Raw genomic sequence first — 23,546 nt, 5'->3', positions numbered from 1 at the left:
ATCTATAATTCTTAAAATAATTGTTATGCTTTTTGTGAACGTTTATCGTGAGTAATTTAGCAAACTGTTAGTAAATTCCCCGGAAGTTTGCGGGGGTTATGCTTTTTCTGAACGTCACATGCTAATGTAAAAAGCTGTTTTTTGATATAAATATGAACTTGATTGAACAGACATGCATGTATTGTATAACACAATGTCCTAGGTGTGTCATCTGATGAAGATCATAAAAGGTTAGAGCTGCATTTAGCTGTGGTTTGGGTTTATGTGACATGATATGCTAGCTTGAAAAATGGGTGTCTGATTATTTCTGGCTGGGCACTCTGCTGACATAATCTAATGTTTTGCTTTCGTTGTAAAGCCTTTTTGAAATCGGACAGTGGGGTTAGATTAACGAGATTCTTGTCTTTAAATAGCTGTAAAATAGTCATATGTTTGAGAAATTGAAGTAATAGTATTTCTAACGATTCAAAAATCGCGCCACTGGATTTCAGTGGCTGTTACGTAGGTGGGACGAGTTCGTCCCACATGCGCCAGAGAGGTTAAGGACATTACATCAAAGTTGGATCAGCCTGTAGTGTGGTTTTCCCCTTTAATTTTGAGTGTGACTCCAAATCCAGACCTCCATGGGTCTGGATTTGATCACCACATTCTTTTGGAGAGATTGGAAACACAAATTGGTCTACATGGACAAGTTCTGGCCTGGTTTAGATCTTATCTGTTGGAAAGATATCAGTTTGTGTCTGTGGATGGTTTGTCCTCTGACAAATCAATTGTACATTTCGGTGTTCCTCAAGGTTCCGTTTTAGGACCACTATTGTTTTCACTATATATTTTACCTCTTGGGGATGTCATTCGAAAACATAATGTTAAATTTCACTGCTATGCGGACGACACACAGCTGTACATTTCAATGAAACATGGTGAAGCCCCAAAATTGCCCTCGCTAGAAGCCTGTGTTTCAGACATAAAGAAGTGGATGGCTGCAAACTTTCTACTTTTAAACTCGGACAAAACAGAGATGCTTGTTCTAGGTCCCAAGAAACAAAGAGATCTTCTGTTGAATCTGACAATTAATCTGGATGGTTGTGCAGTCATCTCAAATAAAACTGTGAAGGACCTCGGCGTTACTCTGGACCCTGATCTCTCTTTTGAAGAACATATCAAGATTGTTTCAAGGACAGCTTTTTTCCATCTATGTAACATTGCAAAAATCTGAAACTTTCTGTCCAAAAATGATGCAGAAAAATGTATCGATGCTTTTGTTACTTCTAGGCTGGACTACTGCAATGCTCTACTTCCTTGCTACTGTCACGTCCTGACCAGCAGAGGGCGTAATGGTGTTAGTTTTGGTCAGGATGTGGCAGGGGTTTTGTGTGTGTGAATGGTTGTGTTGGTGATTGGGACTCCCAATTGAAGGCAGGTGTGTTGAGTTGCCTTTGATTGGGAGTCCTATATAGGAGTGTGTGTTTTTCTTTGGGGTTGTGGGTAGTTGTTCTTGCATTGCGTTTTGTGTGCCTGCAAGACTGTTCCTGTCTTGTATATTGTTTTTGTCCGGTGGATGCTTTACTCCTTTTTGGAATTAAAAAATGAGTATCCACATACCCGCTGCGCCTTGGTCCATTTTTGAAGACAGCTGTTACAGCTACCCGGATAAAGCACTAAACAAACTTCAGTTAGTGCTAAATACGGCTGCTGGAATCCTGACTAGAACCAAAAAAGTTGATCATATTACTCCAGTGCTAGCCTCCCTACACTGGCTTCCTGTTAAGGCAAGGGCTAATTTCAAGGTTTTACTGCTAACCTACAAAGCATTACATGGGCTTGCTCCTACCTATCTTTCCGATTTGGTCCTGCCGTACATACCTACACGCACGCTACGGTCACAAGACGCAGGCCTCCTAATTGTCCCTAGAATTTCTAAGCAAACGGCTGGAGGTAGGGCTTTCTCCTATAGAGCTCCATTTTTATGGAATGGTCTGCCTACCCATGTGAGAGACCCAGACTCAGTCTCAACCTTTAAGTCTTTACTGAAGACTTATCTCTTCAGTAGGTCCTATGATTAAGTATAGTCTGGCCCAGGAGTGTGAAGGTGAAAGGAAAGGCTGGAGCAACGAACCGCCCTTGCTGTCTCTGCCTTGCCGGTTCCCCTCTCTCCACTGGGATTCTACAGGGGCTGAGTCACTGGCTTACTGGTGTTCTTCCATGCCGTCCATGGGAGGGGTGCGTCACTTGAGTGGGTTGAGTCACTGACGTGGTCTTCCTGTCTGGGTTGGCGCCCCCCCTTGGGCTGTGCCATGGCGGAGATCTTTGTGGGCTATACTCTGCCCTGTCTTAGGACGGTAAGTTGGTGGTTGGAGACATCCCTCTAGTGGTGTGGGGGCTGTGCTTTGGCAAAGTGGGTGGGGTTATATCCTGCCTGTTTGTCCCTGTCTGGGGGTATCATCGGATGGGGCCACAGTGTCTTCTGATCCCTCCTGTCTCAGCCTCCAGTATTTATGCTGCAGTAGTTTATGTGTCGGGGGGCTAGGGTCAGTCTGTTACATCTGGAGTATTTCTCTTGTCTTATCCGGTGTCCTGTGTGAATTTAAATATGCTCTCTCTAATTCTCTCTTTCTCTCTTTCTTTCTCTCGGAGGACCTGAGCCCTAGGACCATGCCGCAGGACTACCTGGCATGATGACTCCTTGCTGTCCCCAGTCCACCTGGCCGTGCTGCTGCTCCAGTTTCAACTGTTCTGTCTGGGGCCATGGAACCCTGACCTGTTCACCGGACGTGCTTGTTGCACCCTCGACAACTACTTTGATTATTATTATTTGACCATGCTGGTCATTTATGAACATTTTAACATCTTGACCATGTTCTGTTATAATATCCACCCGACACAGCCAGAAGAGGACTGGCCACCCCTCATAGCCTGGTTCCTCTCTAGGTTTCTTCCTAGGTTTTGGCCTTTCTAGGGAGTTTTTCCTAGGGAGTTTTTCCTAGCCACCGTGCTTCTTTCACATGCATTGCTTGCTGTTTGGGGTTTTAGGCTGGGTTTCTGTACAGCACTTTGAGATATCAGCTGATGTACGAAGGGCTATATAAATCAATTTGATTTGATTTCCATTGATTATTTTTGTGTGATTTTGTTGTCAGCACATTCAACTATGTAAAGAAAAAAGTATTTAATAAGATTATTTCATTCATTCAGATCTAGGATGTTTTATTTTAGTGTTCCCTTTATTTTTTTGAGCAGTGTGTGTATATATATATACCTATATATATATATATATATATATATATATATATATATATATATATATATATATATATATATATGTATATATATATATATATATATATATATATATATATATATATATATATATATACCTGTTCTGAAAGGCCCCAGAGTCTGCAACACCACTAAGCAAGGGGCACCACCAACCAAGCAGCACCATGAAGAACAAGGAGCTCTCCAAACAGATCAGGGACAAAGTTTGGAAAAGTACAGATCAGGATTGTGTTATAAAAAAATATCCGAAACTTTGAACATCCCACAGAGCACCATTAAATCCATTATTTTAAAAAAAATGTAAGAATATGGCACCACAACAAACCTGCCAAGAGAGGGCCGTCCACCAAAACTCACAGACCAGGCAAGGAGGGCATTAATCAGAGAGGCAACAAAGAGACCAAAGATAACCCTGAAGGAGCTGCAAAGCTCCACAGCGGAGATTGGAGTATATGTCCATAGGACCACTTTAAGCCGAACACTCCACAGAGCTGGGCTTTAAAAAATGTCATTGCTTAAAGAAAAAAAATAAGCAAACACAAAATATGGAAAAAGGTACTCTGGTCAGATGACTAATATTGAGCTTTTTTCCATCAAGGAAAACGCTATGTCTGGCGCAAACCCAACACCTCTCATCTCACCACTAGAACACCATCCCCACAGTGAAGCATGGTGGTGGCAGCATCATGCAGTGGGGATGTTTAGCATCGGCAGGGACTGGGAAACTGGTCAGAATTGAGGGAATGATGGATGGTGTTCAATACAGGGAAATTCTTGTGGGAAACCTGTTTCAGTCTTCCAGAGATTTGAGACTGGGACAAAGGTTCACCTTCCAGCAGGACAATGACCCTAAGCATACTGCTAAAGCAACACTCGAGTGGTTTAAGGGAAAACATTTAAATGTCTTGGAATGGCCTAGTCAAAGCCCAGACATCAATTAAATTGAGAATCTGTGGTAGGACTTAAAGATTGCTGTACACCAGCAGAACCCATCCAACTTGAAGCTGGAGCAGTTTTGCCTTGAAGAATGGGCAAAACTCCCAGTGGCTAGATGTGCTAAGCTTATAGAGACATACTCCAAGAGACTTGCAGCTGTAATTGCTGCAAAAGGTGGCTCTACAAATTATTGGCTTTGGGGGGTTGAATAGTTATGCACGCTTAAGTTTTCTGCATTTTTGTATTATTTCTTGTATGTTTCACAATAAAAAACATTTTGCACCTTCAAAGTGGTAGGCATGTTGTGGAAATCAAATGATACAAACCCCCAAAAAATCTATTTTAATTCCAGGTTGTAAGGCAACAAAATAGGAAAAATGCCATGGGGGTGAATACTTTCGCAAGCCACTGTACAATAGAGCCACGTCTTTCTTGTGCCTTTTTCAGCTTGTTTGTAGCCTAAAGCTTTGCGGACTTATACATCCTATATATTTATATAATCCTTAAGAGTCTATTGACGCACCTGTGCATCAATCTAAATAACATAATAATACAAATGTTTTTTTGCATGTTCAGCGTCTCAATCCACCGCATCCGCCTATGTCTGCCTTCCACATCTGTGGTGGAAGGTGGCCGAGCTACAGCAATATTTGTCAGACCATGAGACATCAGGAAAATCAGTATTCTCCCGAAAAGGTCTGTAGAATCCGAACATGATGTTCACCGTTTTGCTCAACGACCTCCACAAGTGTCACAGGACTCGTCTGAAGTCGGTAACGCTGAAGTGACAACTTCTATCTGTAGCGTCCAAACAGTTTGAGCTACAAACTAATATGGAAAGGGGAGACTTTCATGAACACGATGGTGTTCTCCGTTTTGCTCTACGGGCCCCACAAGTGCCACAGGACTCGTCTGAAGGTACACAAACAAATGGAAGTATGGAGGTAGTTATTTGCCAACAAAAATAAGGGGTTAAATACTGTATGTGTCCAAAAAATTCAAAAATATTTCCTGAGCTTTCTTATATCTGTCCTATGGTAGGGAGATTTTAGTTAAACATTGAGCTTCAACCAATGCCATAAATTAAAATCTCCCTACTAGTGCTGTTATGGTGACCATATTACCGGCGGTCACGAGTCATGAAGGCAGTCAAATTCCACATGACCGTTTAGGCACGGCAATTAGTCTTCTCCAAGCTCTGATGCTGCTGATGGTCATTAGTAGTTTACTGCCTGGTACTCAGCACTCTATTGTCCCTCTAATCACTCTGACATCAATGCAAATGTGATCGAAAATCGAATCAAACACTTCATGATAGTCCATGAGCTCATGTTGTGCAACATTTCTATAGGCTATGCAGTTGCATGAGTAAACAGAGTGGTGGCCTCTATTAAAAAAAGGAGGATCCCATCAGCTTTCTATAGGCTAGGCCTACTATATATATATCTCAACATTCCTAATATTAAGTACATTGCTTATCTTTATAACAGGAGTATAGCCTACCTGGCTGGCATTAAAAAACCAACCACAGGAAAAGGGTCCTCCATTCATTATTATTTCCCCTGCCTGTGTTTCGAGACAGTTGCATGAAAATGGCCATTCTAAATCAAAACAAATTTCACACATATATTAGTATATGTAAAGACAAGATTAAATCAAGAATAGTCTGATGGGTGACAATATCACCCTGTCACTTGTGAATTATATATTATCACTTGTGAATGATGCCCAGCGTAAGGCAAGAAACAATGCCTTTTTTGGGCTAGTTTTTCTAATCATAGTCTCATACCTCATGTAGCCTAGCCCATAGGCCTATATGTTTTGATAAGGTTCATATCACAACTAAAGTGGACAAATAACTTCTTCAAATTAAGGACATTAATCCGCTTTACAAGGGGTGTAGAGCCAACCAGCATACATAAGCAGCATGTGAGTTTCAAGTTTGTGGAAGATAATTTTCACAATAGAAATGCAGCTTTATAATAAAAGCATTACCTGCATAATCACATTTGCAGTGACTTTTGATAATGGTGTTTTCCCGCTAATGGAACATGCACGCTTATAGCCTACTGCCGTGTGGTCATTGCTGCACTTATATTGTGAAGAAATAGCCTAATTGTTTATCAACATGTTAAGCTAAATGCTCTGGTCTGCTGCATCAGTCTCATTGTGTAAAACAGATTTTTTGATGCTAGTGGTTGTATTCATTTGGAATCTGTCGCATCGCACAACTGTCCCAGTCAGAGTATGTTTGGAATATTTATTTTTCGCACAGAATAAAATAGGTTAACTTTTGTACTATGGGAGATAGTAGATTGGCATAAGCTAGTGCTTTTGCTGTTCGTTAGGCCTACTCATCTTGTTGGCTGACAAAAAGTAAATGTGGACAGTTCTTCCAATATCTTCAATATGCTCCTCGGGATAGGTTAACGACGCGCACAGTTATGTCCCCGATGTGTCTGTCTTCACTTGTAGCCTGTGAGAAAGACCCGATCCCGTGATGAAGAGCCATGTGAATGACATGTGATTGGGAGCAAGCAGCACTCCGGGAGAAGGGAATTATAATTGTTATATTCAGCCTAAGGGCACAACGGCCACTGGCATTTTGGCCACACAAAGGGGATGCCACCAGGAAATTCGAGGCATTATCAAGTGCTTGTCAAATGGTGGAAGAGAGACTGATGAAGTTTGTACAGCCTATGCAAAAAAACTAAGCAGAGCTTAGGCCTTTCATGCAACTTTTTTCAAATCATCATTAGAGTCACATCATGCAGCCTTATAATGTTTAAAAAATCTAAACATATAGCCCAACATTTGTTGAACAACTAAAGTTACATGAATAACTCTAAGTTAAGCATATAGGAGTAACAATTTTTTTGTTAACAACTCAACACAGAATTTGCACACTCCCTCAAATATCCTTTCTATTTTATTTAGCTTTGTTCAATTGTATTTTTCATACTGTAAAATTATATAAAATAATGCTATTGAATTCTAAGCAAATCTTGCTTGCTAATTAACTAGTGTAGCCCACAGCCATATGGCATAGCCAGATGAGGACCTAATATAAGGACAACTCAGAGTATTCTATTATGTTCTTCTGAAATAGACTACATTTTCTTCATATCATGTTTCTTTAGACCTGTTTAAAATAAATCATGGATTTATTAGACTTATTAACATGTAGATGTTCCAAAGGTCTGCATCAGTGGCTTGTAGTGTGTGGAAGCCAGGAGCTGCTAAATGTGTTCATGTTAATTAACTGTCAATTACCGTGAGACTGGCAGTTATTTGCTTGACAATCACCTGCTGACGAAATTTCGTGACTGACACTGCCCTACTCCCTACCATCATATCTAAGCCCATATGACACCAACAAGAATGGAGGTACACAACACACTCAATGACAGCAGACCCCACAATAATTCCATCCACTACATATGGCAAAGCAATATATTCAGGTTTCACACGTCACATCAGTATGCTATAGGACAGTGGTCACCAACCGGTTGACTGCAATTGACTGGTCGATCTTCAAGGCATTCTCAATAGATCACCAAGCATTTCTGTAGAAAACCAAATGACAGGCCTTGCGTTCTTATTTGTAAATTTGTCTCGCACTGTTGGCACTAGGTGCACCCATTTCAGCTGCCTTGTGCCAGGTAGGCAACATGTTCGCATTTTGTACCATTTCATATGTCTGAAAGTACAAACTCTGCCTTCCCGGGGGGAGCAAATCAAGTGTGCTGTAGGCCTACCACTGGCCAATTGGATGTCTCAGATGACCATGTCTGCAGTAACATAGCAGGTGCAAATGAAAGCTACAGCAAAATCGATACTGTGAGATTTCTAAACTTTTAAAACCATGACTTGATTTTGACCATCAGATGCAGGCTCCATCAGCCCAGTAAAATAAAAAAAAAGCTAATCACTTAAATGTATGCTCACTCAGTTGTGCCTCACAAGTAATACAACAACTGGTCTATTATTGGTGTGATCATGCAGCCTACCTCATATGTTGAAATGTAATTTTTTTAAATGATCTGAGAAGAACAACAATGCATTGGCAGGAATATTCAGGCAAAGCCCATATGCGGTGATAACGTTTTAGGCCAATAGTCTACTGCACAAACCTCATTACTACAGTACTGTTATTAATAGGTTCATCTTGTATTGGTTTACAAAAGCTTGGCTATTGGCTTTTGACTCAGTAAAAAAAAATTGACTCAAAAAGGTTGGTGACCACTGATATATTATTCTGTAGGGAAGCAGAGAGAGAGCACTGGATACATTACTCTCTCTCTCTCTCTCTCTCTCTCTCTCTCTCTCTCTCTCTCTCTCTCTCTCTCTCTCTCTCTCTCTCTCTCACCTTCCCTACCCTTCCCTCAGTCAAGGATTCCTAGACAGAGACAGTGTGATTGATGTGATGCGCACACACACACACACGCACACACACAATCTGAATAAACAATACACCGCATTACATGTTTGTAAATCATATTACGTTGTTCTTCATTTTAGTGTTTTTATCATTCATTATAACTTTGTGTCTCTAGCATAGCCAACATTGCACAGCTAGTCATATATTCTACAGCAGTCTCTATGGGACCATGTTTTTCTGAGGCATAAAGGTTTGATGGCTCTTGCAGTTAAATGTTACTGCCTATATGTAGATGGCGAGAAAGAGAGAGAGAAGTGTGTGTGTGTGTGTGTGGGGGGGGGGTTATGATACAGCAGTATGGAACCAATCAAAGCTATGCTAGTCATTTCCCTGTACAGTGTAAAACTCTGATCACTATAGGGAAAAGTGGGTTAAGTCGATTTAAAGGTTAAGTTGAGCCACCCCTTGTTTCTAGAAAACCCTACACAAAATTAATCACATGACCAAATATTTTGGGAGTGGTCATCATATGGTAAGCAAGTTCCAAAAAACGGATTTTCAAAAAGTCTAATGAATTTATTGTCAAATCAAATCAAATTTTATTTGTCACATGCTTTGTAAAGAACAGGAGCAGACTGTGAAATGCTTAAGTACATGCTCTTCCCAACAATGCAGAGAGAAACATTTAAAATAATAGAAAAATAATAACACTAGGAATAAATACATAATGAGTAACGATAACTTGGCTATATACATGAGGTAAGAACAAAGTCGAGTCGATATGCAGGGGTACGAGGTAATTAAGATAGATATGTACATATAGGTTGGGGTGAAGTGACTAGGCAACAGGATAGATAATAAACAGTAACAGCAGCTAATGTGATGAGTCAAAAGAGATAATGCAAAAAGGGTCAATACATATAGTCCAGGTAGCTATTTGTTTACTATTTAGCAATCTTATGGCTTGGGGGTTGTATCTGTTCAGGGTCCTGTTGTTTCCAGACTTGGTGCATCGGTAGGGCTTGCTGTGTGGTAGTAGAGAGAACAGTCTAAGACATGGGTGGCTGGAGTCGTTGAAATTTTTTTGACACCGCCTGGTATAGAGGTCCTGGATCCCCGGGAGCCCGGCCCCAGTGATGTACTGAGCCGTACGCACAACTCTCTGTAGCTCCTTGCGGTTGGATGCCAAGCAGTTGCTATACAAGGTGGTGATGCAGCAAGTCAAGATGCTCTCAATGGTGCAGCTATAGAACTAGGATCTGAGGGCCCGTGCAATATCTTTTCAGCCTCATGACGGGGAAGAGGTGTTGTCTTGTCTTCTTCACGACTGTGTTGGGGTGTATGGACCATGTAAATTCCTTAGTGATGTGGACACCAAGAACTTGAAGCTCTCAACCCGCTCCACTACAGCCCCATCATTGTGGATGGGGGCGTGCTCATCCCTCCATTTCCTGTAGCCCCCAATCAGTTCCTTTGTCTAGCTGACGTTGAGGAGGTTGTTGTCCTGGCACCACATTGCCAGGACATCAGTAAACTTTATGATGGTGTTGGAGTCGGTGACTGATGTGGAGTTGCAGAGGGAGTTGTTCAGTCCCAGGGTCCTGAGCTTAGTGATGAGCTTGGAGGGAAATGTGGTGTTGAACACTGAGCTGTAGACATTCTCACAGGTGTTCCTCAAGTCCAGGAGGGAGAGGGCAGTGAGGAGTGCATTAGAGATTGTGTCATCTGTGGATCTGTTGGGGCGGTATATGAATTGGAGTGGGTTCAGGGTGTCTGGGTTTATTTTTTGTTGATGTGAGCCATGACCATCCTTTCAAAGCATTTCATGGCTACAGGGCGATACTCATTTAGACAGGTTACCTTGGCGTTCTTGGGCACGGTCTGCTTGAAACATGTAGGTATTACAGACTGGGTCAGGGAGAGGTTGAAAATGTCAGTGAAGACACTTGCCAGCTGGTCAGCGCATGCTCTGAGTACGCATCCTGGTAATCCATCTGGCCCCGCGGCCTTGTGAATATTAGCCTGTTTATTAAAGGTCTTACTCACATCGGCTACGGAGAGCGAGATCACACTTTCATCCGAAACAGCTGGTACTCTCATGCATGGTTCAGTGTTGCTTGCCTCAAAGCGAGTATAGAAGGCATTTAGCTTGTCTAGTAGGCTCGCGTCACTGAGCAGCAGGGTTTCCCTTTGTAATCCATGATAGTTTCCAAGCCCTGCCACACCCGACGAACATCAGAGCCGGAATAGTAGGATTCGATCTTCGTCCTATATTAACACTTGGCCTGTTTGATGGCTCGTCGGAGGTTGTTGCGGGATTTCTTATAAACATCCGGGTTAGTGTCACGCTCCAAATCGAGGTTAGTGATTGCTGTTCTGATGTCCAGAAGCTCTTTTGGGTCACAGGAAATTATGGTTTGAGACATTATATACACAAAAAGTTAAGATCGGTGTAACAGAACACACAAAATAGCAGAATTGGTTAGGGGCCCATAAAACAGCTGCTAGCCACTGCAGCACCATCTTTTACCATATATATTATAGGTTTCATGATGCTTGTATCTAAGCCAAAGTAGATCGTTTTAAGATTGTTTTGTACATCAGTTGGGGACTCAAGCTACAATATGACATCTTAAACCTAGCAGTGCATCCTTATAGCTGTGTGGGCTAATATAGTCTAAATGTTTGCCTTAGGGTAAGTTGAGCCAATGGCCCCCACACCCCATTCAAATGATGATTACATTTTGTCAGTTTTATGCATAATATTCCTAGTATTTTTGCAATGTGTCATGCAAGATAGTGCATTTCTATTGTTACAAAGCAAACATCATCATGCCTCATGTCCCAAGATGGAATAGCAGTCAGACGTCTTTGTCCTGTCGTGTCCCTTGTATATATCTTTTTACATATTTTTCTTCGCAAATCTTTTTAAAAGATTTTCCTAAACCTCAACTTCTAAATACTCTCCTGCAACCTGCCTCACCCAATGTGGCGTGGATCTGTTTTTTTTCCTAAAGTATTTCTATTTACTTCAGATCTGGAATCCCTCAACTGAAGCTTGCCAGCTAACTACCTACCAGCTATCAGTCATTAAACCATTGCTAGCGGTCATCAGCTAACCTTTAGCTCGGAAAGCTCTCGCCAGTTCGAACAACGTGACTCAAACCAGAGCATAACGAACCTATTATTATTTTATTTTTTTCCCCATATCCCCGGATTCCTACCACAAACTCTGAACATTTTCAACTGGATCTTCGCAAATAGCTAACCGCAATCCCGGGTGACTACTCCTGGCTAGCGTTTCCATCCCGGAGCAAGCACCAATTAGCCTGAAGCTAGCCCAGCCACCGAAGCCCACTCCTGGGCTACAATATCCAGACCCCTTCTACTGCCTATACGGGGCACGGACCCCCGCCGATCCTCTATGACTGGAATACCGACATAATCTGCCCGAGGATTCAAACAGGCCCCTCAGGTGCGACGTCCGCTGAAGGCCCATTCTGCTAACCGCGGCCAACTAGCTACCTAGAGCTACTTGGAACCCTACTAATTCCATGACTGGTCTATCGACGTCACCGCACAAAGAGGCAAAAACAGACTTACCCCTATCGCGACGTCCCCAAAGGCTAACTTGCTAGCCCCAGTCTGTTAACTGCTAGCTTGTTTGCCCCGGTCTGCTAACTGCTAGTTTGCCTGCCCCAGTCTGCTAACTGCTAGCCCCGGTCTGTCAACTGCTTGCTTGCTAACCCGGTCTGCAAACTGCTAGCTTGCCAGCCCCAGCCAACTAACTGTTAGCTTGTTAGCATCGGCCTGCTAACTGTCTGAATCGCCGTGTCCCAAGTCAGCCCAACCAATCACTGGACCCATATGTTCACTTGGCTACGCATGCCTCTCTCTAATATCAATATGCCTCGTCCATTACTGTCCTGGTTAGTGATTATAGTCTTATTTCACTGTAGAGGCTCTAGCCCTGCTCAATATGCCTTAACTAACCATGTTGTTCCAACTCCTACATATGCGATGACATCACCTGGTTTAAACGTCTCTAGAGACTATATCTCTCTCATCATTACTCAATGCCTAGGTTTACCTCCAATGTACTCACATCCTACCTTACCTTTGTCTGTACACTATGCCTTGAATCTATGCTATCGTGCCCAGAAACCTGCTCCTTTTACTCTCTGTTCCAAACGTGCTAGACGGCCAGTTCATATAGCCTTTAGTCGTACCCTTATCCTACATCTCTTCTGTTGCTCTGGTGATGTGGAGGTTAATCCAGGTCCTGCAGTGCCTAGCTCCACTCCCACTCCCCAGGTGCTCTCATTTGTTGACTTCTGTAACCGTAAAAGTCTTGGTTTCATGCATGTTAACATTAGAAGCCTACTCCCTAAGTTTGTTTTACTCACTGCTTTAGCAAACTGCCAACCCGGATGTCTTAGCCGTGTCTGAATCCTGGCTTAGGAAAACCACCAAAAACCCTGAAATCTCCATCGCTAACTATAACATTTTCCGCCAAGATAGAACTGCCAAAGGAGACGGTGTTGCAATCTACTGCAAAGATAGCCTGCAGAGTTTTGTATTACTATCCAAGTCTGTGCCCAAACAATTTGAGCTTCTACTTCTAAAAATTCACCTTTCCAGAAACAAGTCTCTCACTGTTGCTGCTTGCTATAGACCTCCCTCTGCCCCCAGCTGTGCCCTCGATACCATATGTGAATTGATTGCCCTCCATGAGCTTGTGCTACTAGGTGACCTAAACTGGGACATGCTTAACACCCCGGCCATTCTACAATCTAAGCTTGATGCCCTCAATCTCACACAAATTATCAATGAACCTACCAGGTACAACCCTAAATCCGTAAACACGGGCACCCTCATAGATGTCATCTAAATACACCTCTGCTGTTTTCGATCAAGATCTCAGCAATGACTACCTCGTTGCCTGCATCCGTAATGGGTCTGCGACCAAACGACCACCCCTCATCACTGTCAAACGCTCCCTAAAACACTTCTCCGAGCAGGCCTTTCTAATCGACCTGGCCGGGGTATCCTGGAATGACATTGACCTCATCCCGTCAGTAGATGATGCCTGGCTATTCTTTAAAAGTGCCTTCCTCACCATCTTAAATAAGCATGCTAGGAATAGATATAGTCCTTGGTTCACTCCAGACCTGTCTGTCCTTGACCAGCACAAAAACATCCTGTGGCGTTCTGCATTAGCATCGAAGAGCCCCTGTGATATGCAACTTTTCAGGGAAGTTAGGAACAAATATACACAGGCAGTTAGAAAAGCTAAGGCTAGCTTTTTCAAACAAAAATTTACATCCTGTAGTACTAACTCAAAAAAGTTCTGGAACACTGTAAAGTCCATGGAGAATAAGAGCACCTCCTCCCAGCTGCCCACTGCTCTGAGGCTAGGAAACACTGTTACCACTGATAAATCCACTATAATTGAGAATTTCAATAAGCATTTCTCTACGGCTGGCCATGCTTTCCACCTGGCTACCCCTACCCTGGTCAACTGCCCAGCACCCTCCACAGCAACCCGCCAAAGCCCCCACCATTTCTCTTTCACCCAAATCCAGATAGCTAATGTTCTGAAAGAGCTGCAAAATCTGGACCCATACAAATCAGCCGGGTTAGACAATCTGGACCCTCTCTTTCTAAAATTATCTGCCGAAATTGTTGCAACCCCTATTACAAGCCTGTTCAACCTCTCTTTCGTATCGTCTGAGATTCCCAAAGATTGGAAAGCTGCCGCGGTCATCCCCCTCTTCAAAGGGGGTGACACTCTAGACCCAAACTGCTACAGACCTATATCTATCCTACCCTGTCTTTCTAAGGTCTTCGAAAGCCAAGTTAACAAACAGATTACCGACCATTTCGAATCCCACCGTACCTTCTCTGCTATGCAATCTGGTTTCAGAGCTGGTCATGGGTGCATCTCAGCCACGCTCAAGGTACTAAACGACATCATAACTGCCATCGATAAGAGACATTACTGTGCAGCCGTATTCATCGACCTGGCCAAGGCTTTCGACTCTGTCAATCACCACATTCTTATTGGCAGACTCGACAGCCTTGGTTTCTCAAATGATTGCCTCGCCTGGTTTACCAACTACTTCTCAGATAGAGTTCAGTGTATCAAATCGGAGGGCCTGTTGTCCGGACCTCTGGCAGTCTCTATGGGTGTGCCACAGGGTTCAATTCTCAGGCCGACTCTCTTCTCTGTATACATCAGTGATGTTGCTCTTGCTGCTGGTGATTCTCTGATCCACCTCTACGCAGATGACACCATTCTGTATACTTCTGGCCCCTCTTTGGACACTGTGTTAACTAACCTCTAGATATGCTTCAATGCCATACAACTCTCCTTCCGTGGCCTCCAACTGCTCTTAAACGCAAGTAAAACTAAATGCATGCTATTCAATCGATCACTCCCCGCACCTGCTCGCCCGTCCAGCATCACTACTCTGGACGGCTCTGACGTAGAATACGTGGATAACTACAAATACCTGGGTGTCTGGTTAGACTGTAAACTCTCCTTCCAGACTCAAAATAGGCATCTCCAATCTAAAATTAAATCTAGAATCGGCTTCTCATATCGCAACAAAGCATCCTTCACTCATGCTGCCAAACACACCCTCGTAAAACTGACCATCCTACCGATCCTCGACTTTGGTGATGTCATCTATAAAATAGCCTCCAACACTCTAGTCAACAAACTGGATGCAGTCTATCACAGTGCCATCCGTTTTGTCACCAAAGCCCCATACACTGCCCACCATTGCAACCTGTACGCTCTCGTTGGTTGGCCCTCGCTTCATATTCGTCGCCAAACCCACTGGCTACAGGTTATCTACAAGTCTCTGCTAGGTAAAGCCCCGCCTTATCTCCGCTCACTGGTCACCATAGCAACACCCACTCTTAGCACGTGCTCCAGCAGGTATATCTCACTGGTCACCCCCAAAGCCAATTCCTCCTTTGGTCGTCTTTCCTTCCAGTTCTCTGCTGCCAATGACTGGAACGAACTGCAAAAATCTCTGAAGCTGGAGACTCATATCTCCCTCACTAGCTTTAAGCACCAGCTGTCAGAGCAGCTCACAGATCACTGCACCTGTACATAGCCCATCTGTAAACAGCCCATCTATCTACCTACCTCATCCGCATACTGTATTTATTTATTTATCTTGCTCCTTTGCACCCCAGTATCTCTACTTGCACATTCATCTTCTGCACATCTACCATTCCAGTGTTTAATTGCTATATTGTAATTACTTCACCACCATGGCCTATTTATTGCCTTAACTTACCTCATTTGCACTCACTGTATATATACTTTTTGTTTTCTTTTGTTCTACTGTATTATTGACTGTATGTTTTGTTTATTCCATGTGTAACTCTGTGTTGTTGTATGTGTCGAATTGCTATGCTTTATCTTGGCCAGGTCGCAGTTGCAAATGAGAACTTGTTCTCAACTAGCCTACCTGGTTAAATAAAGGTGAAATAAAAAATAAAAATAAAAAAAATAAAAATGTTTACAAATGTAAAACAAGCAGGGTTTAGCCCCCCTTGAGGTTGTTGAGAGAGCAGCCAATGAAATGAGAGAAGGGAATAAGTCCATTTGAGCAGCAGCAACGGATGTAAAAACAAAAAGGCTGAATGACACTGAAGAGGTACATTGACAAAAAAGAAAACGAACATGTACCTATGCAAAAGAGAGGCTATTATATTGTAGCAGAGGCACACAAGGTCTAGCTAACTCATAGACACTATCTAACTCTAGCGTCTATTCTCGAAGGTACCTTCCATTAAGAGCCCCAACGCTCTGTCTGAACGGTACAGTTTCTGAAACATAAGGACCTTATCTCATATCAGCTAGAAAGAATATATATATTTTTTTAAAGGTTGATTTACTACACTGTTGAAATCAAGTGCTTTGTAACACCTAAACTAGTGGCAACTAAGCTGCCCCCAAGTTGAAGGAGATGAAACCTTAACTTTGCTTAAGTATTGAAATACAATCCTGAGATATTTGAAACTTTACATGGTGTGTTGTAACAACACTCAATCAAGTAACACCTTGATAGGGACTGGGAGCACTAACAGAAAAGGTATAAAACACAGGATGTGCCATGGGAGCTTGCTATAGCCCTTCCTATGCTGGTTTGTACTTAGGTAAATGGGAAAATGACTTCATTTTGGATCCTTCTAATAACCATTTATTTGACCGGATTATATGGTGGGGACGCTATATTGATGATGTTTGCCTTTTTTGGTCCGGTTCAGAAGATGAACTTATTTCCTTCCACCAATACCTTAACAGCATTAACCCTAACATCAAACTAACTATGGAGTATAGCAAGGATAACATTCATTTTTTGGACCTCGACATCAGTAAAAATGACAAAGGTTGTTTGCACACATCAATCTTTAGGAAGCCTACAGATGGGAATACCATTCTGAGAGCAGACAGCTTTCACCCCAAAAGGCTAAAAGAGAATATTCCATATTGCCAATTCCAAAGAGTCCGCAGAATTTGCGATCAGGAAACAGACTATGTTGTCAAATCTGCTGAATTGGAGAATCGTTTCTTGAATCGGGGCTACAGCGTCCAGGTCCTGAAAGATGCAGGTATAAGGGCTGGATTACTTGACAGAGAGAAGTTGTTGCGAAGGGGAGTGCCTCGTGATGCATCAGAGAGAGTGTATTTTGTTACAAAATACAGCACTGAAGCAGAGAACATTAAAAGAATCATTAAAAATAATTGGGGAATCATCCAAAGTGATACGCTACTACGCCAAGTCTTTCCTGAGCCACCAGTCATAAGCTTTAAGAGATGTCCTACCCTAAAGGACAAATTAGTCCACAGTTATCTTCCGGGTGACTCTCAAAAAACTTGGCTTGGCCACAAACCCAAGGGCTCTTTTAAATGTAACCAGTGCAACCATTGCAGAAATATTGCACAGAAAAAGTATTTCGTTGATACAGCTTCCAAAATGGAGTATTACGTCAAGCATTTCATTAACTGCAAAACCACTCATGTCATCTATAGATTGGAATGTCCACAGTGCAAGGTGTTCTATATTGGACGGACAAAGAGACGCCTTCAAGATCGCCTAGCGGAACACAAGTACGCCATACGGGTAGGCAATGAAGACTACCCCATGGCAAGGCACTACAAGTCCTTACACCATGGCAACCCTGCCTCCCTACAAGCTATGGGTATTGATCATATCCCGGCCTCTATTAGAAAAGGGGACCGCCTTAAACAGTTAAACCAAATGGAAAGTTTTTGGATTTACAAACTACAGGCCACTAAATACCCGGGTTTGAATGAAGATATGGATTTCTCACCCTTCCTGTAGGGTTGTGATGGGTACATTTGCTGTCATCTAGTGGATATCTTTGCTCAATTGCCCTCAGCTATGTTTAGACTCTTGTTGTTCATGTTTTGCTGTGTTCTAGTGTACTATGGAATGTATTGCTTTCTTATTCTTGACACTTCGCCCAGACATATTTAAGGTTAGAACTACCTTTCTAAGTGTTCTGATACTTCTAGTTTGGAGTTACATTTTTATGATAACATAGCTACAGCATTTCACTTTAAAGTGTGTATACTATTGCTTACTAGGTGTGTCCAATCAATTTTAACCACTCCCTCTTCTAATTAGGGTTAATTGGAAAAGCTGTTAAACAGAGAACATTGTATTATTTCTTTGTACACCCTGATGAAGGCCATGCAGCCGAAACGCGTCGGTTTTTTAAAAACATTGTTTCTATTGAACATGCCATACTAATAAAGGCATTTTAATCAATTATATGAAGAGTGCCTTGGTCCTCCTTTCTTTTTGAAGGGTATAAAACACTATTTTGGTGTTTCAAGTCCAGTTTACTGCAAAATTAGATACCTTCACTTTTGGTGTTGTTTCCTCTCTTTAAATCTTCTAAACACCATTATGATCTTTTGAATCACGTCTTGTGCAGAATGAAACCCCTTTTTCTGAAGTGTCTTAATGTTTAACATTGTTCTATGCATTTGATAATTTACCATTATATACCATTTTGGCAGGCAATGTCAAGCACAGTGTTCAAACTGGCAGTTGAACTGAGGATTCTACGCTTGCCTCTTCCATTGACAACCAAGAGTGTGGGAATGGGTGTCCTCGCTGAAAGTCAATTTGCCTAATGATTTTGATATACGTTCATCATGATCCATTATACCTCATGGCACGACAAGCTTAGTACTAATATAGAAATATACTTTTCTTTCTTCAAACATGCATACAACATTGCACGAATGAATCATAAAGAAACAATTTTGAATGACCCACAATCCTCTAAAAACAGAGTTGCGTGTCAAGATAGGAAATGCAAGGAGATTAAAACCAAAGACTTCCAATGGTTCAATCACTGTATTGTCTCTCTCTTTGGTTATCCTCTTTCATGAGAATACTTACATTTTGAGAAACATGTTAAATTGGATTTACATTAGTTTAGTCAAATTAAATTAACAAATCATTGAAACAAGTTGCATACATTTTTTTTATATCGCTTTGGGTTAGTTAGGCAATAAACCATTTGCAGTTTTGGTATTTTGATGCTGCCTGTTTTCACAACGCTGTCTTAAAAACATCAATATTCAGGTTGAAGTATCACTTGTTTCAGAGTACTATATTTCTTTTTTAAAACACATTCTCTGTATTAAAACACTTACATAGGGTTTACATTCAAACACCCTCCAAATACCAGATCTCAGCTTAGGTGCATTACTTTTCATGGTTTCATTACACAATCATTGTGTTTTGGGACTCTAGTGTTAAGGTTCCCTCATAGCCATATTTCCATGTTACAGCGCTTGTTTACGGAAGACAGACGGAAGACAGAGGCGACCACCTGTGCTATATAGCATTCTCTTAACACCTGTGTGTAACAGAAGACGGACGCCAGAAAAGTGTTGCAACTGAAAAATACTGTCGGCTGTGTAAAAATTTTTTTTTTTTAAACAGTGTATATTTTGCATTTGTGAAATTACTTTGATGTTAAAGTAAAGGGCTTTATGTTTCCAAAACCGTATCGCAAAAGACAATTATTGACTTTTGTAAACGTTAAAACTGAGCGTTGGGAGTGTAGTTCACATGGTCCCAGCTGTGGGCGACACTTATGGCTGAGAACCCTAGGGATAAGGCAGAATGCCACCTTGAGTTCTCCAGAGCAAGATGACATAGAGCCTGATCTTGCTAAACATCAAGATTCTTGTCGACCAGTTTCATGGGCTTAGTAAGCTCAATTGCAGAGAACTAGCCTACAAATTGCTCTTCATGAAATGGAAGAGTAAGTGATATTGAACAGAAAGATCTATATCTGAATGTAGGCATACATTCAAGATATACAATATACCCCATTCCATGAATTACACTTTTATCTACCAGCCCCATCACCCACTGTCACAGGGCACCATCACCCACTTACCCCAAGGCAGCTCAACTAAGCATGTCCCTGTGCTCAACTTACCCCATACCCAGGGTAAGTTGTGCCAAGAGACCACTTTTTTGGAAAAAGCTGTTTTCAAAACTGTTATGTTTACATTAATTCAGATTTTTTTTACATTTAAAAAATAATGTCCAGGCCCTACCTGGTTAGTAATAGCTTTTCTAGAGAGTTTTTCCTAGCCACCATGCTTCTACACTTGCATTGCTTGCTGTTTGGGGTTTTATGCTGGGTTTCTGTACAGCACTTTGTGACATCAGCTGATGTAAGAAGGGCTTTATAAATACATTTGATTGATTGAAATTTGATTGATACACACACACTCACACACACACACACACACACACACACACACACACACACACACACACACACACACACACACACACATACAAAACCACACAGACATGCACATACACTTCAGAAGACACACACACACACAAACACACATACACACACACACACACACATATAAAACTACACAGACACGCACACACACTTCAGAAGACACACACACACACACACACACACACACACAAAGACTGTGTTGTGTCCTGTCAGATAGGATGTAATTGTGACTGTAATAAACAGCTATACAGCCTGACATGTATATTAGACTTGTCATGGCCATTCATCACTTAGTAACTGTGGGATACGCTAACAGAGATGCGTTATAGACCTGTGCTACCCAATCATAACCACACACAGACACACACGTTAGACCTTCTGTACACAGCTGTAATGGGACAGTGACTGGTACTACCAAAAATGCAAGAAAATGGCATCAGAAACACACATACAAAAACACGCACATATACACACACACACACACACACACACATACACACACAGAGAGAGAGAGAGAGAGAGAGAGATAGAGAGAGAGAGAAAAACTCAGAATCCCAACCTTTTAAGATCCACCAACACCTCTGGAAAAATGTCAAATGATATTAATAAGCTGCCACTTCTACAACGACACGTCTTGCACTCAGGGAATGTCTGTCTGTCTCTTCTCTCTCTACCTCCTTTTATCTCCCTAACTCTCTTACTCTCTTCTCTTTCTTCCCTCTTCCGCTCTCCCTCACAGGACCCAGCTTTTTGACAGAAACACTACATTCACAGACCCATCTCTCTCACACACACCTAGGTTGCGTATTACCTGTGCTGTTTCATCTTTCTCTAGGTGCACTCTCCCTTTTTCTTCTTTTCCTGCTTTGTCTTCTCTCTCCTTTCGCTTGTCTCTCACTTCCCTCTATCCTCTTTCAGCAAGTAGGAGTGTGTGTTCAAACTGTGTGTGTATGTGTGTGAGAGAGTGTGTGTATGAAAGTGTGCGTGAGGTGGTGGCATGCTCTCTTGAAGGAGAGAGCACATCTCAACGGGAAAGTGCCAGCATATTGACAGTGTGAGTGTGTGTGTGTGCTACTGTGTGTGTGTTAATGTGTGAAGGCTGACGGTAGCTGGTGTTAATGAGTGGGACTGAGGTGAGGACAGTGAAAATTAGAGGGGGGTGGAGAGAAAGCAAGATAGGGATGACAGAGAGAGGAGTGAAGCTGTCCATACACTCCTCCTCCTGACCGGAGCGATACACTGGGGAGAGGTGTGAGAGAATACAGAGGCAGCCAGTGTGTGTGTGTGTGTGTGTGTGTGTGTGTGTGTGTGTGTGTGTGTGTGTGTGTGTGTGTGTGTGTGTGTGTGTGTGTGCTTCAGTGCATGAGTGCGTGTGTGTGTGTGTGTGTGCGTGTGCGTGTGGGAACCTGCTTTTTAGCTCTCTGTCAGTCTGCCTGTCTCCCTCGCTCCCTGCTGGTCTGGTGAGGAGAGATCAGAGCGATGAGAAGTCCGCTCAGCGGAGGAGAGAAAGCAGTGTGAAAAGGTTTTAAAAAGTGAAAAAATTGTTCTGAACCCCCCCACCTTGGTCATAACACCTCTCTATTTCTCTCACTCTCTTTTTCAACCTCCTCCTTCTCTACCTCTCTCTCTCCAGGAATAATGTACAGGTCCTCCCCATGCCGATAGATTGTTATTCAGTTCATCAGATAAAACAGAAAAGTTTCTGTCCTTTTTCCTCCTGAAGTATTCCTCCACTCCTGGTTTGTTATTGTGTTCCCGAGTCCCTGGGGAGTGTTGTCAGTATTCCAGTGTGTTCTTCTTGTTGTCCCCTCTCTGTAAAGTGTGGTTAGTATTCCGATGTGTTTGTGTCTCCGGTGTTTGTAGTGTGTTCTAGTGTGTGGAGTAAGTGTAAATCTCCCTGATCTTAATATTCCTTGTGGTTTCCTTGTGGAGCGTGCTGAGTATTCCGATGTGTGTCTTGGTATTCCGGTCTGTGTTCCTCAGGTCTGATGTGTTCAGTAGAGTCCAGAGGAAGCTCCCATATGGAAGAGCTCCAGATGTCTCTGGGACCGGAAGATGGACAAATGGACAGACGGACAGATGGTGGTTTGGCGTGTCGGATCTGTAACTCCTGTTGCTCTGACTCACACAAGTCATAGAGTTTTCTGTCTGGCTCCACTCATCTGCCGACACTATCGGAGTGTAATCCTGCTTTCCTCTCTCTATCCCGCGCTATATCTCCCTCCCTCTCTCTCTCTCTCTTTCTCTCTCTCTCTCTCTCTTTCGCTGTATCTCTCTCTTTTTTCACTCTCTCCCCGTCACAGGACGGGCTGGTAGTCCTCATCACCCCCTCCCCCCTCTCTATCTCCCGCTCGCTCTCTCTGTCTCTCTCTCTTCTCCCCTCTCCCCTTTCACTCGCTCTCTGTAAGATTCACACTCTTTCCTTTTACCTCAATTCATTTCAATCCCCCCTCTCTCTTTCTCTCTATGCACGGTGAACCTCCAATCCCCCCTCTCTCTTTCTCTCTATACCCAGTGAACCTCCAATCTCGCCCTCTCTCTTTCTCTCTATACCCAGTGAACCTCCAATCCCCCCTCTCTCTTTCTCTCTATACCCAGTGAACCTCCAATCCCCCCTCTCTCTTTCTCTCTATACCCAGTGAACCTCCAATCCCCCCTCTCTCTTTCTCTCTATACCCAGTGAACCTCCAATCCCCCCTCTCTCTTTCTCTCTATACCCAGTGAACCTCCAATCCCACCCTCTCTCTTTCTCTCTATACCCAGTGAACCTCCAATCCCCCCTCTCTCTTTCTCTCTATACCCAGTGAACCTCCAATCCCCCCTCTCTCTTTCTCTCTATACCCAGTGAACCTCCAATCCCCCCTCTCTCTTTCTCTCTATACCCAGTGAACCTCCAATCCCCCCCTACCTCTTTCTCTCTATACCCAGTGAACCTCCAATCCCCCCCTCTCTCTTTCTCTCTATACCCAGTGAACCTCCAATCCCCCCCTCTCTCTTTCTCTCTATACCCAGTGAACCTCCAATCCCCCCCCCCTCTCTCTTTCTCTCTATACCCAGTGAACATCCAATCCATTTCCTCTCTCTTTCTCCTTTTCTCTCTCATTCTGTCTGTCTG

The 23,546-nt window shown here is 42.8% G+C and overlaps 1 protein-coding gene across 1 annotated transcript in view; it reads right to left on the bottom strand.

Annotated features, from left to right (window-relative positions):
- Positions 1-21,277, bottom strand: part of LOC115200801 (glutamate receptor ionotropic, NMDA 2C-like) — a 124,901-nt gene extending 103,624 nt beyond the window's left edge. The window contains exon 1 of the mRNA XM_029763931.1: positions 21,243-21,277. The gene's annotated coding sequence lies outside the window, so the exon portion shown is untranslated. The remainder of the gene's footprint in view (positions 1-21,242) is intronic.
- Positions 21,278-23,546: the final 2,269 nt, after the last annotated feature.

The sequence above is a fragment of the Salmo trutta genome, chromosome 10 (genome assembly GCF_901001165.1).
Source record: "Salmo trutta chromosome 10, fSalTru1.1, whole genome shotgun sequence".
NCBI lineage: Eukaryota > Metazoa > Chordata > Actinopteri > Salmoniformes > Salmonidae > Salmo > Salmo trutta.
Note: the sequence above shows the minus strand (reverse complement) of the source record. Positions and strands in the feature narration are given on the sequence as shown.